The sequence below is a fragment of the Brienomyrus brachyistius genome, chromosome 2 (assembly GCF_023856365.1).
Source record: "Brienomyrus brachyistius isolate T26 chromosome 2, BBRACH_0.4, whole genome shotgun sequence".
In the NCBI taxonomy this organism is placed as follows: Eukaryota; Metazoa; Chordata; class Actinopteri; order Osteoglossiformes; family Mormyridae; genus Brienomyrus; species Brienomyrus brachyistius.
In genome coordinates this window covers 43291957-43306015 of record NC_064534.1, presented here as the reverse complement: position 1 = coordinate 43306015, position 14059 = coordinate 43291957, and the positions used below count along the sequence as shown (strand labels likewise).

Here is a 14059-nt window from a genome sequence, read left to right as displayed (position 1 = left end):
AAACATTCACCAAACTACTCAGCCGGCAGCCTACCACAATTATTCCATTCTTTCCGCATCCGCACACTTCCTTCTTTTTAACTCCTTTTCACTACCGCACAGGTTAATCGCCGCACGTCCCCCGACGGCAAACATTACTCCTTTGCCTACCTCATGCAGGCTTCTCTTAACGACCCTCTGTTATCAACTCCGCTAACAGCCACAAAATCTCCGCCGCACGAAGCCCACTGGTAGCTGCTGAATCACATGCTTCCCCAAAACGTCGCGCTGTCAGAACACTGGGAGCTACACACACCAACAAGTCCATACTGCAGGCTGCAGCCAGAACAATTTTCTACATTCAAACATCGACGGCCTCTTCTCTCTAAAAATTCACCAGACCGCTTCTACCACCAGCAAAGAAGTTTCCATCCCTAATTCCTCTGTGATTCCCACTAACCTAAACATTAAGCTGGCATTGAAGGGTGTGAATTACCCCGGCCAATCTGTTCTTTTAAATACAGCTTTTAGCAAGTTTTGAAAGGAGAAGAGCAGAACTTGCTATGCCAATAATATCGAGTCTTCTGTGGCGAAGTGGTTTTTGCATAGAAAACAAAGCGGTCAGTTGAAGAGGAATAATATCAGTACTTTGTTTAAAACTGTGTGTAAAAAGCTGTCTCTTTATCATTAACAATAAGTTGTAAAACGTGAATGGGGAGTGACAGTCTTCAAGTTTGTGAGAAGATCGCGCCCTGGTGGAATAAAGGCACGGACAGCTTACAGCACCTAGAATTACCAGGAAGTATTTAGAGTAAAACGGTGTGTAAAAGCTGCCTTTATGAATGAGAGAAAAAAAAAAATATATATAAAATAGTAAAATGGAAGGGGAGTGATAGATTTAAATTAATCGTGAAGTGGAGCGCCCCCTGTATAAAGTAAAAGTGAGAAAAGCTTACAGCACCTGGTATTCCCAGGTGGTCTCCCATCCAAGTACTAACCAGAACATACCCTGCTTAGCTTCCGAGATCAGACGATATCGGGCGTGTTCAGGGTGGTATGGCCATAAGCGAGAGACGTGACCAAAAACAGCCCTTTTGCATTACACGCGTCTATACATGCCAGTTAGTCCCATTGGATCCTACTCCTGTTTTTTTTTTTTTTTTATCTGACTCACACTGCAGCACCACCATCCAATCGGCAGCGCCGGACCCACACCAAACATTCACCAAACTACTCAGCCGGCAGCCTACCACAATTATTCCATTCTTTCCGCATCCGCACACTTCCTTCTTTTTAACTCCTTTTCACTACCGCACAGGTTAATCGCCGCACGTCCCCCGACGGCAAACATTACTCCTTTGCCTACCTCATGCAGGCTTCTCTTAACGACCCTCTGTTATCAACTCCGCTAACAGCCACAAAATCTCCGCCGCACGAAGCCCACTGGTAGCTGCTGAATCACATGCTTCCCCAAAACGTCGCGCTGTCAGAACACTGGGAGCTACACACACCAACAAGTCCATACTGCAGGCTGCAGCCAGACCTATTTTCTACATTCAAACATCGACGGCCTCTTCTCTCTAAAAATTCACCAGACCGCTTCTACCACCAGCAAAGAAGTTTCCATCCCTAATTCCTCTGTGATTCCCACTAACCTAAACATTAAGCTGGCATTGAAGGGTGTGAATTGCCCCGGCCAATCTGTTCTATTAAATACAGCTTTTAGCAAGTTTTGAAAGGAGAAGAGCAGAACTTGCTATGCCAATAATATCGAGTCTTCTGTGGCGAAGTGGTTTTTGCAATGAAAACAAAGCGGTCAGTTGAAGAGGAATAATATCAGTACTTTGTTTAAAACTGTGTGTAAAAAGCTGTCTCTTTATCATTAACAATAAGTTGTAAAACGTGAATGGGGAGTGACAGTCTTCAAGTTTGTGAGAAGATCGCGCCCTGGTGGAATAAAGGCACGGACAGCTTACAGCACCTAGAATTACCAGGAAGTATTTAGAGTAAAACGGTGTGTAAAAGCTGCCTTTATGAATGAGAGAAAAAAAAATATATATATAAAATAGTAAAATGGAAGGGGAGTGATAGATTTAAATAAATCGTGAAGTGGAGCGCCCCCTGTATAAAGTAAAAGTGAGAAAAGCTTACAGCACCTGGTATTCCCAGGAGGTCTCCCATCCAAGTACTAACCAGACCCTACCCTGCTTGGCTTCCGAGATCAGATGAGATCGGGCGTGTTCAGGGTGGTATGGCCATAAGCAAGAGACGTGACCAAAAACAGCCCTTTTGCATTACACGCGTCTATACATGCCAGTTAGTCCCATTGGATCCTACTCCTGGTTTTTTTTTTTTTTTTTTCTGACTCACACTGCAGCACCACCATCCAATCGGCAGCGCCGGACCCACACCAAACATTCACCAAACTACTCAGCCGGCAGCCTACCACAATTATTCCATTCTTTCCGCACACGCACACTTCCTTCTTTTTAACTCCTTTTCACTACCGCACAGGTTAATCGCCGCACGTCCCCCGCCGGCAAACATTACTCCTTTGCCTACCGCATGCAGACTTCTCTTAACGACCCTCTGTTATCAACTCCGCTAACAGCCACAAAATCTCCGCCGCACGAAGCCCACTGGTAGCTGCTGAATCACATGCTTCCCCAAAACGTCGCGCTGTCAGAACACTGGGAGCTACACACACCAACAAGTCCATACTGCAGGCTGCAGCCAGAACAATTTTCTACATTCAAACATCGACGGCCTCTTCTCTCTAAAAATTCACCAGACCGCTTCTACCACCAGCAAAGAAGTTTCCATCCCTAATTCCTCTGTGATTCCCACTAACCTAAACATTAAGCTGGCATTGAAGGGTGTGAATTGCCCCGGCCAATCTGTTCTATTAAATACAGCTTTTAGCAAGTTTTGAAAGGAGAAGAGCAGAACTTGCTATGCCAATAATATCGAGTCTTCTGTGGCGAAGTGGTTTTTGCAATGAAAACAAAGCGGTCAGTTGAAGAGGAATAATATCAGTACTTTGTTTAAAACTGTGTGTAAAAAGCTGTCTCTTTATCATTAACAATAAGTTGTAAAACGTGAATGGGGAGTGACAGTCTTCAAGTTTGTGAGAAGATCGCGCCCTGGTGGAATAAAGGCACGGACAGCTTACAGCACCTAGAATTACCAGGAAGTATTTAGAGTAAAACGGTGTGTAAAAGCTGCCTTTATGAATGAGAGAAAAAAAAATATATATATAAAATAGTAAAATGGAAGGGGAGTGATAGATTTAAATAAATCGTGAAGTGGAGCGCCCCCTGTATAAAGTAAAAGTGAGAAAAGCTTACAGCACCTGGTATTCCCAGGAGGTCTCCCATCCAAGTACTAACCAGACCCTACCCTGCTTGGCTTCCGAGATCAGATGAGATCGGGCGTGTTCAGGGTGGTATGGCCATAAGCAAGAGACGTGACCAAAAACAGCCCTTTTGCATTACACGCGTCTATACATGCCAGTTAGTCCCATTGGATCCTACTCCTGGTTTTTTTTTTTTTTTTTTCTGACTCACACTGCAGCACCACCATCCAATCGGCAGCGCCGGACCCACACCAAACATTCACCAAACTACTCAGCCGGCAGCCTACCACAATTATTCCATTCTTTCCGCACACGCACACTTCCTTCTTTTTAACTCCTTTTCACTACCGCACAGGTTAATCGCCGCACGTCCCCCGCCGGCAAACATTACTCCTTTGCCTACCGCATGCAGACTTCTCTTAACGACCCTCTGTTATCAACTCCGCTAACAGCCACAAAATCTCCGCCGCACGAAGCCCACTGGTAGCTGCTGAATCACATGCTTCCCCAAAACGTCGCGCTGTCAGAACACTGGGAGCTACACACACCAACAAGTCCATACTGCAGGCTGCAGCCAGAACAATTTTCTACATTCAAACATCGACGGCCTCTTCTCTCTAAAAATTCACCAGACCGCTTCTACCACCAGCAAAGAAGTTTCCATCCCTAATTCCTCTGTGATTCCCACTAACCTAAACATTAAGCTGGCATTGAAGGGTGTGAATTACCCCGGCCAATCTGTTCTTTTAAATACAGCTTTTAGCAAGTTTTGAAAGGAGAAGAGCAGAACTTGCTATGCCAATAATATCGAGTCTTCTGTGGCGAAGTGCTTTTTGCATAGAAAACAAAGCGGTCAGTTGAAGAGGAATAATATCAGTACTTTGTTTAAAACTGTGTGTAAAAAGCTGTCTCTTTATCATTAACAATAAGTTGTAAAACGTGAATGGGGAGTGACAGTCTTCAAGTTTGTGAGAAGATCGCGCCCTGGTGGAATAAAGGCACGGACAGCTTACAGCACCTAGAATTACCAGGAAGTATTTAGAGTAAAACGGTGTGTAAAAGCTGCCTTTATGAATGAGATAAAAAAAATATATATATATAAAATAGTAAAATGGAAGGGGAGTGATAGATTTAAATTAATCGTGAAGTGGAGCGCCCCCTGTATAAAGTAAAAGTGAGAAAAGCTTACAGCACCTGGTATTCCCAGGTGGTCTCCCATCCAAGTACTAACCAGAACCTACCCTGCTTAGCTTCCGAGATCAGACGATATCGGGCGTGTTCAGGGTGGTATGGCCATAAGCGAGAGACGCGACCAAAAACAGTCCTTTTGCATTACACGCGTCTATACATGCCAGTTAGTCCCATTGGATCCTACTCCTGGTTTTTTTTTTTTTTTATCTGACTCACACTGCAGCACCACCATCCAATCGGCAGCGCCGGACCCACACCAAACATTCACCAAACTACTCAGCCGGCAGCCTACCACAATTATTCCATTCTTTCCGCATCCGCACACTTCCTTCTTTTTAACTCCTTTTCACTACCGCACAGGTTAATCGCCGCACGTCCCCCGACGGCAAACATTACTCCTTTGCCTACCTCATGCAGGCTTCTCTTAACGACCCTCTGTTATCAACTCCGCTAACAGCCACAAAATCTCCGCCGCACGAAGCCCACTGGTAGCTGCTGAATCACATGCTTCCCCAAAACGTCGCGCTGTCAGAACACTGGGAGCTACACACACCAACAAGTCCATACTGCAGGCTGCAGCCAGAACAATTTTCTACATTCAAACATCGACGGCCTCTTCTCTCTAAAAATTCACCAGACCGCTTCTACCACCAGCAAAGAAGTTTCCATCCCTAATTCCTCTGTGATTCCCACTAACCTAAACATTAAGCTGGCATTGAAGGGTGTGAATTACCCCGGCCAATCTGTTCTTTTAAATACAGCTTTTAGCAAGTTTTGAAAGGAGAAGAGCAGAACTTGCTATGCCAATAATATCGAGTCTTCTGTGGCGAAGTGGTTTTTGCATAGAAAACAAAGCGGTCAGTTGAAGAGGAATAATATCAGTACTTTGTTTAAAACTGTGTGTAAAAAGCTGTCTCTTTATCATTAACAATAAGTTGTAAAACGTGAATGGGGAGTGACAGTCTTCAAGTTTGTGAGAAGATCGCGCCCTGGTGGAATAAAGGCACGGACAGCTTACAGCACCTAGAATTACCAGGAAGTATTTAGAGTAAAACGGTGTGTAAAAGCTGCCTTTATGAATGAGATAAAAAAAATATATATATATAAAATAGTAAAATGGAAGGGGAGTGATAGATTTAAATTAATCGTGAAGTGGAGCGCCCCCTGTATAAAGTAAAAGTGAGAAAAGCTTACAGCACCTGGTATTCCCAGGTGGTCTCCCATCCAAGTACTAACCAGAACCTACCCTGCTTAGCTTCCGAGATCAGACGATATCGGGCGTGTTCAGGGTGGTATGGCCATAAGCGAGAGACGCGACCAAAAACAGTCCTTTTGCATTACACGCGTCTATACATGCCAGTTAGTCCCATTGGATCCTACTCCTGGTTTTTTTTTTTTTTTATCTGACTCACACTGCAGCACCACCATCCAATCGGCAGCGCCGGACCCACACCAAACATTCACCAAACTACTCAGCCGGCAGCCTACCACAATTATTCCATTCTTTCCGCATCCGCACACTTCCTTCTTTTTAACTCCTTTTCACTACCGCACAGGTTAATCGCCGCACGTCCCCCGACGGCAAACATTACTCCTTTGCCTACCTCATGCAGGCTTCTCTTAACGACCCTCTGTTATCAACTCCGCTAACAGCCACAAAATCTCCGCCGCACGAAGCCCACTGGTAGCTGCTGAATCACATGCTTCCCCAAAACGTCGCGCTGTCAGAACACTGGGAGCTACACACACCAACAAGTCCATACTGCAGGCTGCAGCCAGAACAATTTTCTACATTCAAACATCGACGGCCTCTTCTCTCTAAAAATTCACCAGACCGCTTCTACCACCAGCAAAGAAGTTTCCATCCCTAATTCCTCTGTGATTCCCACTAACCTAAACATTAAGCTGGCATTGAAGGGTGTGAATTACCCCGGCCAATCTGTTCTTTTAAATACAGCTTTTAGCAAGTTTTGAAAGGAGAAGAGCAGAACTTGCTATGCCAATAATATCGAGTCTTCTGTGGCGAAGTGGTTTTTGCATAGAAAACAAAGCGGTCAGTTGAAGAGGAATAATATCAGTACTTTGTTTAAAACTGTGTGTAAAAAGCTGTCTCTTTATCATTAACAATAAGTTGTAAAACGTGAATGGGGAGTGACAGTCTTCAAGTTTGTGAGAAGATCGCGCCCTGGTGGAATAAAGGCACGGACAGCTTACAGCACCTAGAATTACCAGGAAGTATTTAGAGTAAAACGGTGTGTAAAAGCTGCCTTTATGAATGAGAGAAAAAAATATATATATATAAAATAGTAAAATGGAAGGGGAGTGATAGATTTAAATTAATCGTGAAGTGGAGCGCCCCCTGTATAAAGTAAAAGTGAGAAAAGCTTACAGCACCTGGTATTCCCAGGTGGTCTCCCATCCAAGTACTAACCAGAACCTACCCTGCTTAGCTTCCGAGATCAGACGATATCGGGCGTGTTCAGGGTGGTATGGCCATAAGCGAGAGACGCGACCAAAAACAGCCCTTTTGCATTACACGCGTCTATACATGCCAGTTAGTCCCATTGGATCCTACTCCTGGTTTTTTTTTTTTTTTTATCTGACTCACACTGCAGCACCACCATCCAATCGGCAGCGCCGGACCCACACCAAACATTCACCAAACTACTCAGCCGGCAGCCTACCACAATTATTCCATTCTTTCCGCATCCGCACACTTCCTTCTTTTTAACTCCTTTTCACTACCGCACAGGTTAATCGCCGCACGTCCCCCGACGGCAAACATTACTCCTTTGCCTACCTCATGCAGGCTTCTCTTAACGACCCTCTGTTATCAACTCCGCTAACAGCCACAAAATCTCCGCCGCACGAAGCCCACTGGTAGCTGCTGAATCACATGCTTCCCCAAAACGTCGCGCTGTCAGAACACTGGGAGCTACACACACCAACAAGTCCATACTGCAGGCTGCAGCCAGAACAATTTTCTACATTCAAACATCGACGGCCTCTTCTCTCTAAAAATTCACCAGACCGCTTCTACCACCAGCAAAGAAGTTTCCATCCCTAATTCCTCTGTGATTCCCACTAACCTAAACATTAAGCTGGCATTGAAGGGTGTGAATTACCCCGGCCAATCTGTTCTTTTAAATACAGCTTTTAGCAAGTTTTGAAAGGAGAAGAGCAGAACTTGCTATGCCAATAATATCGAGTCTTCTGTGGCGAAGTGGTTTTTGCATAGAAAACAAAGCGGTCAGTTGAAGAGGAATAATATCAGTACTTTGTTTAAAACTGTGTGTAAAAAGCTGTCTCTTTATCATTAACAATAAGTTGTAAAACGTGAATGGGGAGTGACAGTCTTCAAGTTTGTGAGAAGATCGCGCCCTGGTGGAATAAAGGCACGGACAGCTTACAGCACCTAGAATTACCAGGAAGTATTTAGAGTAAAACGGTGTGTAAAAGCTGCCTTTATGAATGAGAGAAAAAAAAATATATATATAAAATAGTAAAATGGAAGGGGAGTGATAGATTTAAATAAATCGTGAAGTGGAGCGCCCCCTGTATAAAGTAAAAGTGAGAAAAGCTTACAGCACCTGGTATTCCCAGGTGGTCTCCCATCGAAGTACTAACCAGAACCTACCCTGCTTAGCTTCCGAGATCAGACGATATCGGGCGTGTTCAGGGTGGTATGGCCATAAGCGAAAGATGCTACCAAAAACAGCCCTTTTGCATTACACGCGTCTATACATGCCAGTTAGTCCTATTGGATCCTACTCCTGCTTTTTTTTTTTTTTATCTGACTCACACTGCAGCACCACCATCCAATCGGCAGCGCCGGACCCACACCAAACATTCACCAAACTACTCAGCCGGCAGCCTACCACAATTATTCCATTCTTTCCGCATCCGCACACTTCCTTCTTTTTAACTCCTTTTCACTACCGCACAGGTTAATCGCCGCACGTCCCCCGCCGGCAAACATTACTCCTTTGCCTACTGCATGCAGGCTTCTCTTAACGACCCTCTGTTATCAACTCCGCTAACAGCCACAAAATCTCCGCCGCACGAAGCCCACTGGTAGCTGCTGAATCACATGCTTCCCCAAAACGTCGCGCTGTCAGAACACTGGGAGCTACACACACCAACAAGTCCATACTGCAGGCTGCAGCCAGAACAATTTTCTACATTCAAACATCGACGGCCTCTTCTCTCTAAAAATTCACCAGACCGCTTCTACCACCAGCAAAGAAGTTTCCATCCCTAATTCCTCTGTGATTCCCACTAACCTAAACATTAAGCTGGCATTGAAGGGTATGAATTACCCCGGCCAATCTGTTCTTTTAAATACAGCTTTTAGCAAGTTTTGAAAGGAGAAGAGCAGAACTTGCTATGCCAATAATATCGAGTCTTATGTGGCGACGTGCTTTTTGCATAGAAAACAAAGCGGTCAGTTGAAGAGGAATAATATCAGTACTTTGTTTAAAACTGTGTGTAAAAAGCTGTCTCTTTATCATTAACAATAAGTTGTAAAACGTGAATGGGGAGTGACAGTCTTCAAGTTTGTGAGAAGATCGCGCCCTGGTGGAATAAAGGCACGAACAGCTTACAGCACCTAGAATTACCAGGAAGTATTTAGAGTAAAACGGTGTGTAAAAGCTGCCTTTATGAATGAGAGAAAAATAAAAATATATATAAAATAGTAAAATGGAAGGGGAGTGATAGATTTAAATTAATCGTGAAGTGGAGCGCCCCCTGTATAAAGTAAAAGTGAGAAAAGCTTACAGCACCTGGTATTCCCAGGTGGTCTCCCATCCAAGTACTAACCAGAACCTACCCTGCTTAGCTTCCGAGATCAGACGATATCGGGCGTGTTCAGGGTGGTATGGCCGTAAGCGAGAGACGCGACCAAAAACAGCCCTTTTGCATTACACGCGTCTATACATGCCAGTTAGTCCCATTGGATCCTACTCCTGGTTTTTTTTTTTTTTATCTGACTCACACTGCAGCACCACCATCCAATCGGCAGCGCCGGACCCACACCAAACATTCACCAAACTACTCAGCCGGCAGCCTACCACAATTATTCCATTCTTTCCGCATCCGCACACTTCTTTCTTTTTAACTCCTTTTCACTACCGCACAGGTTAATCGCCGCACGTCCCCCGACGGCAAACATTACTCCTTTGCCTACCTCATGCAGGCTTCTCTTAACGACCCTCTGTTATCAACTCCGCTAACAGCCACAAAATCTCCGCCGCACGAAGCCCACTGGTAGCTGCTGAATCACATGCTTCCCCAAAACGTCGCGCTGTCAGAACACTGGGAGCTACACACACCAACAAGTCCATACTGCAGGCTGCAGCCAGACCTATTTTCTACATTCAAACATCGACGGCCTCTTCTCTCTAAAAATTCACCAGACCGCTTCTACCACCAGCAAAGAAGTTTCCATCCCTAATTCCTCTGTGATTCCCACTAACCTAAACATTAAGCTGGCATTGAAGGGTGTGAATTACCCCGGCCAATCTGTTCTTTTAAATACAGCTTTTAGCAAGTTTTGAAAGGAGAAGAGCAGAACTTGCTATGCCAATAATATCGAGTCTTCTGTGGCGAAGTGGTTTTTGCATAGAAAACAAAGCGGTCAGTTGAAGAGGAATAATATCAGTACTTTGTTTAAAACTGTGTGTAAAAATCTGTCTCTTTATCATTAACAATAAGTTGTAAAACGTGAATGGGGAGTGACAGTCTTCAAGTTTGTGAGAAGATCGCGCCCTGGTGGAATAAAGGCACGGACAGCTTACAGCACCTAGAATTACCAGGAAGTATTTAGAGTAGAACGGTGTGTAAAAGCTGCGTTTATGAATGAGAGAAAAAATATATATATATATAAAATAGTAAAATGGAAGGGGAGTGATAGATTTAAATAAATCGTGAAGTGGAGCGCCCCCTGTATAAAGTAAAAGTGAGAAAAGCTTACAGCACCTGGTATTCCCAGGTGGTCTCCCATCCAAGTACTAACCAGAACCTACCCTCCTTAGCTTCCAAGATCAGACGAGATCGGGCGTGTTCAGGGTGGTATGGCCGTAAGCGAAAGATGCTACCAAAAACAGCCCTTTTGCATTACACGCGTCTATACATGCCAGTTAGTCCCATTGGATCCTACTCCTGCTTTTTTTTTTTTTTTATCTGACTCACACTGCAGCACCACCATCCAATCGGCAGCCCCGGACCCACACCAAACATTCACCAAACTACTCAGCCGGCAGCCTACCACAATTATTCCATTCTTTCCGCATCCGCACACTTCCTTCTTTTTAACTCCTTTTCACTACCGCACAGGTTAATCGCCGCACGTCCCCCGCCGGCAAACATTACTCCTTTGCCTACTGCATGCAGGCTTCTCTTAATGACCCTCTGTTATCAACTCCGCTAACAGCCACAAAATCTCCGCCGCACGAAGCCCACTGGTAGCTGCTGAATCACATGCTTCCCCAAAACGTCGCGCTGTCAGAACACTGGGAGCTACACACACCAACAAGTCCATACTGCAGGCTGCAGCCAGAACAATTTTCTACATTCAAACATCGACGGCCTCTTCTCTCTAAAAATTCACCAGACCGCTTCTACCACCAGCAAAGAAGTTTCCATCCCTAATTCCTCTGTGATTCCCACTAACCTAAACATTAAGCTGGCATTGAAGGGTGTGAATTACCCCGGCCAATCTGTTCTTTTAAATACAGCTTTTAGCAAGTTTTGAAAGGAGAAGAGCAGAACTTGCTATGCCAATAATATCGAGTCTTCTGTGGCGAAGTGGTTTTTGCATAGAAAACAAAGCGGTCAGTTGAAGAGGAATAATATCAGTACTTTGTTTAAAACTGTGTGTAAAAAGCTGTCTCTTTATCATTAACAATAAGTTGTAAAACGTGAATGGGGAGTGACAGTCTTCAAGTTTGTGAGAAGATCGCGCCCTGGTGGAATAAAGGCAAGGACAGCTTACAGCACCTAGAATTACCAGGAAGTATTTAGAGTAAAACGGTGTGTAAAAGCTGCCTTTATGAATGAGAGAAAAATATATTTATATATATATAAAATAGTAAAATGGAAGGGGAGTGATAGATTTAAATTAATCGTGAAGTGGAGCGCCCCCTGTATAAAGTAAAAGTGAGAAAAGCTTACAGCACCTGGTATTCCCAGGAGGTCTCCCATCCAAGTACTGACCAGACCCTACCCTGCTTGGCTTCCGAGATCGAATGAGATCGGGCGTGTTCAGGGTGGTATGGCCGTAAGCGAGAGACGTGACCAAAAACAGCCCTTTTGCATTACACGCGTCTATACATGCCAGTTAGTCCCATTGGATCCTACTCCTGGTTTTTTTTTTTTTTATCTGACTCACACTGCAGCACCACCATCCAATCGGCAGCGCCGGACCCACACCAAACATTCACCAAACTACTCAGCCGGCAGCCTACCACAATTATTCCATTCTTTCCGCATCCGCACACTTCCTTCTTTTTAACTCCTTTTCACTACCGCACAGGTTAATCGCCGCACGTCCCCCGCCGGCAAACATTACTCCTTTGCCTACTGCATGCAGGCTTCTCTTAACGACCCTCTGTTATCAACTCCGCTAACAGCCACAAAATCTCCGCCGCACGAAGCCCACTGGTAGCTGCTGAATCACATGCTTCCCCAAAACGTCGCGCTGTCAGAACACTGGGAGCTACACACACCAACAAGTCCATACTGCAGGCTGCAGCCAGAACAATTTTCTACATTCAAACATCGACGGCCTCTTCTCTCTAAAAATTCACCAGACCGCTTCTACCAGCAGCAAAGAAGTTTCCATCCCTAATTCCTCTGTGATTCCCACTAACCTAAACATTAAGCTGGCATTGAAGGGTGTGAATTACCCCGGCCAATCTGTTCTTTTAAATACAGCTTTTAGCAAGTTTTGAAAGGAGAAGAGCAGAACTTGCTATGCCAATAATATCGAGTCTTCTGTGGCGAAGTGGTTTTTGCATAGAAAACAAAGCGGTCAGTTGAAGAGGAATAATATCAGTACTTTGTTTAAAACTGTGTGTAAAAAGCTGTCTCTTTATCATTAACAATAAGTTGTAAAACGTGAATGGGGAGTGACAGTCTTCAAGTTTGTGAGAAGATCGCGCCCTGGTGGAATAAAGGCACGAACAGCTTACAGCACCTAGAATTACCAGGAAGTATTTAGAGTAAAACGGTTTCTAAAAGCTGCCTTTATGAATGAGAGAAAAAAAATATATATATATAAAATAGTAAAATGGAAGGGGAGTGATAGATTTAAATTAATCGTGAAGTGGAGCGCCCCCTGTATAAAGTAAAAGTGAGAAAAGCTTACAGCACCTGGTATTCCCAGGTGGTCTCCCATCCAAGTACTAACCAGACCCTACGCTGCTTAGCTTCCGAGATCAGACGAGATCGGGTGTGTTCAGGGTGGTATGGCCGTAAGCGAGACATGCTACCAAAAACAGCCCTTTTGCATTACACGCCTCTATACATGCCAGTTGGTCCCATTGGATCCTACTAATGTTCTTTTTTTTTTTTTATCTGACTCACACTGCAGCCCCACCATCCAATCGGCAGCGCCGGACCCACACCAAACATTCACCAAACTACTCAGCCGGCAGCCTACCACAATTATTCCATTCTTTCCGCATCCGCACACTTCCTTCTTTTTAACTCCTTTTCACTACCGCACAGGTTAATCGCCGCACGTCCCCCGCCGGCAAACATTACTCCTTTGCCTACTGCATGCAGGCTTCTCTTAACGACCCTCTGTTATCAACTCCGCTAACAGCCACAAAATCTCCGCCGCACGAAGCCCACTGGTAGCTGCTGAATCACATGCTTCCCCAAAACGTCGCGCTGTCAGAACACTGGGAGCTACACACACCAACAAGTCCATAATGCAGGCTGCAGCCAGAACAATTTTCTATATTCAAACATCGACGGCCTCTTCTCTCTAAAAATTCACCAGACCGCTTCTACCACCAGCAAAGAAGTTTCCATCCCTAATTCCTCTGTGACTCCCACTAACCTAAACATTAAGCTGGCATTGAAGGGTGTGAATTACCCCGTCCAATCTCTTCTTTTAAATACAGCTTTTAGCAAGTTTTGAAAGGAGAAGAGCAGAACTTGCTATGCCAATAATATCGAGTCTTCTGTGGCGAAGTGGTTTTTGCATAGAAAACAAAGCGGTCAGTTGAAGAGGAATAATATCAGTACTTTGTTTAAAACTGTGTGTAAAAAGCTGTCTCTTTATCATTAACAATAAGTTGTAAAACGTGAATGGGGAGTGACAGTCTTCAAGTTTGTGAGAAGATCGCGCCCTGGTGGAATAAAGGCACGAACAGCTTACAGCACCTTGAATTACCAGGAAGTATTTAGAGTAAAACGGTTTCTAAAAGCTGCCTTTATGAATGAGAGAAAAAAATATATATATATAAAATAGTAAAATGGAAGGGGAGTGATAGATTTTAATTAATCGTGAAGTGGAGCGCCCCC

General features: G+C 44.5%; 1 protein-coding gene and 11 non-coding genes across 12 annotated transcripts in view; 1 reads left to right on the top strand and 11 right to left on the bottom strand.

The window, feature by feature from the left end:
* Positions 1 to 14059, top strand: part of LOC125715120 (uncharacterized) — a 1180389-nt gene that overhangs the window by 1020402 nt on the left and 145928 nt on the right. The window lies entirely within an intron of this gene.
* On the bottom strand, positions 929 to 1047 carry LOC125731316 (5S ribosomal RNA). The gene has a single exon (XR_007391601.1). It is a non-coding gene; the product is annotated as a 5S ribosomal RNA (ribosomal RNA).
* Positions 2124 to 2242, bottom strand: LOC125733053 (5S ribosomal RNA). Its single transcript, XR_007392411.1, has one exon. It is a non-coding gene; the product is annotated as a 5S ribosomal RNA (ribosomal RNA).
* On the bottom strand, positions 3320 to 3438 carry LOC125733052 (5S ribosomal RNA). Its single transcript, XR_007392410.1, has one exon. It is a non-coding gene; the product is annotated as a 5S ribosomal RNA (ribosomal RNA).
* On the bottom strand, positions 4517 to 4635 carry LOC125736950 (5S ribosomal RNA). Its single transcript, XR_007396217.1, has one exon. It is a non-coding gene; the product is annotated as a 5S ribosomal RNA (ribosomal RNA).
* On the bottom strand, positions 5713 to 5831 carry LOC125736949 (5S ribosomal RNA). Its single transcript, XR_007396216.1, has one exon. It is a non-coding gene; the product is annotated as a 5S ribosomal RNA (ribosomal RNA).
* Positions 6908 to 7026, bottom strand: LOC125736948 (5S ribosomal RNA). The gene has a single exon (XR_007396215.1). It is a non-coding gene; the product is annotated as a 5S ribosomal RNA (ribosomal RNA).
* Positions 8104 to 8222, bottom strand: LOC125737239 (5S ribosomal RNA). The gene has a single exon (XR_007396506.1). It is a non-coding gene; the product is annotated as a 5S ribosomal RNA (ribosomal RNA).
* On the bottom strand, positions 9298 to 9416 carry LOC125736363 (5S ribosomal RNA). Its single transcript, XR_007395643.1, has one exon. It is a non-coding gene; the product is annotated as a 5S ribosomal RNA (ribosomal RNA).
* Positions 10493 to 10611, bottom strand: LOC125737104 (5S ribosomal RNA). Its single transcript, XR_007396371.1, has one exon. It is a non-coding gene; the product is annotated as a 5S ribosomal RNA (ribosomal RNA).
* Positions 11692 to 11810, bottom strand: LOC125733415 (5S ribosomal RNA). Its single transcript, XR_007392761.1, has one exon. It is a non-coding gene; the product is annotated as a 5S ribosomal RNA (ribosomal RNA).
* LOC125733377 (5S ribosomal RNA) lies at positions 12887 to 13005 on the bottom strand. The gene has a single exon (XR_007392721.1). It is a non-coding gene; the product is annotated as a 5S ribosomal RNA (ribosomal RNA).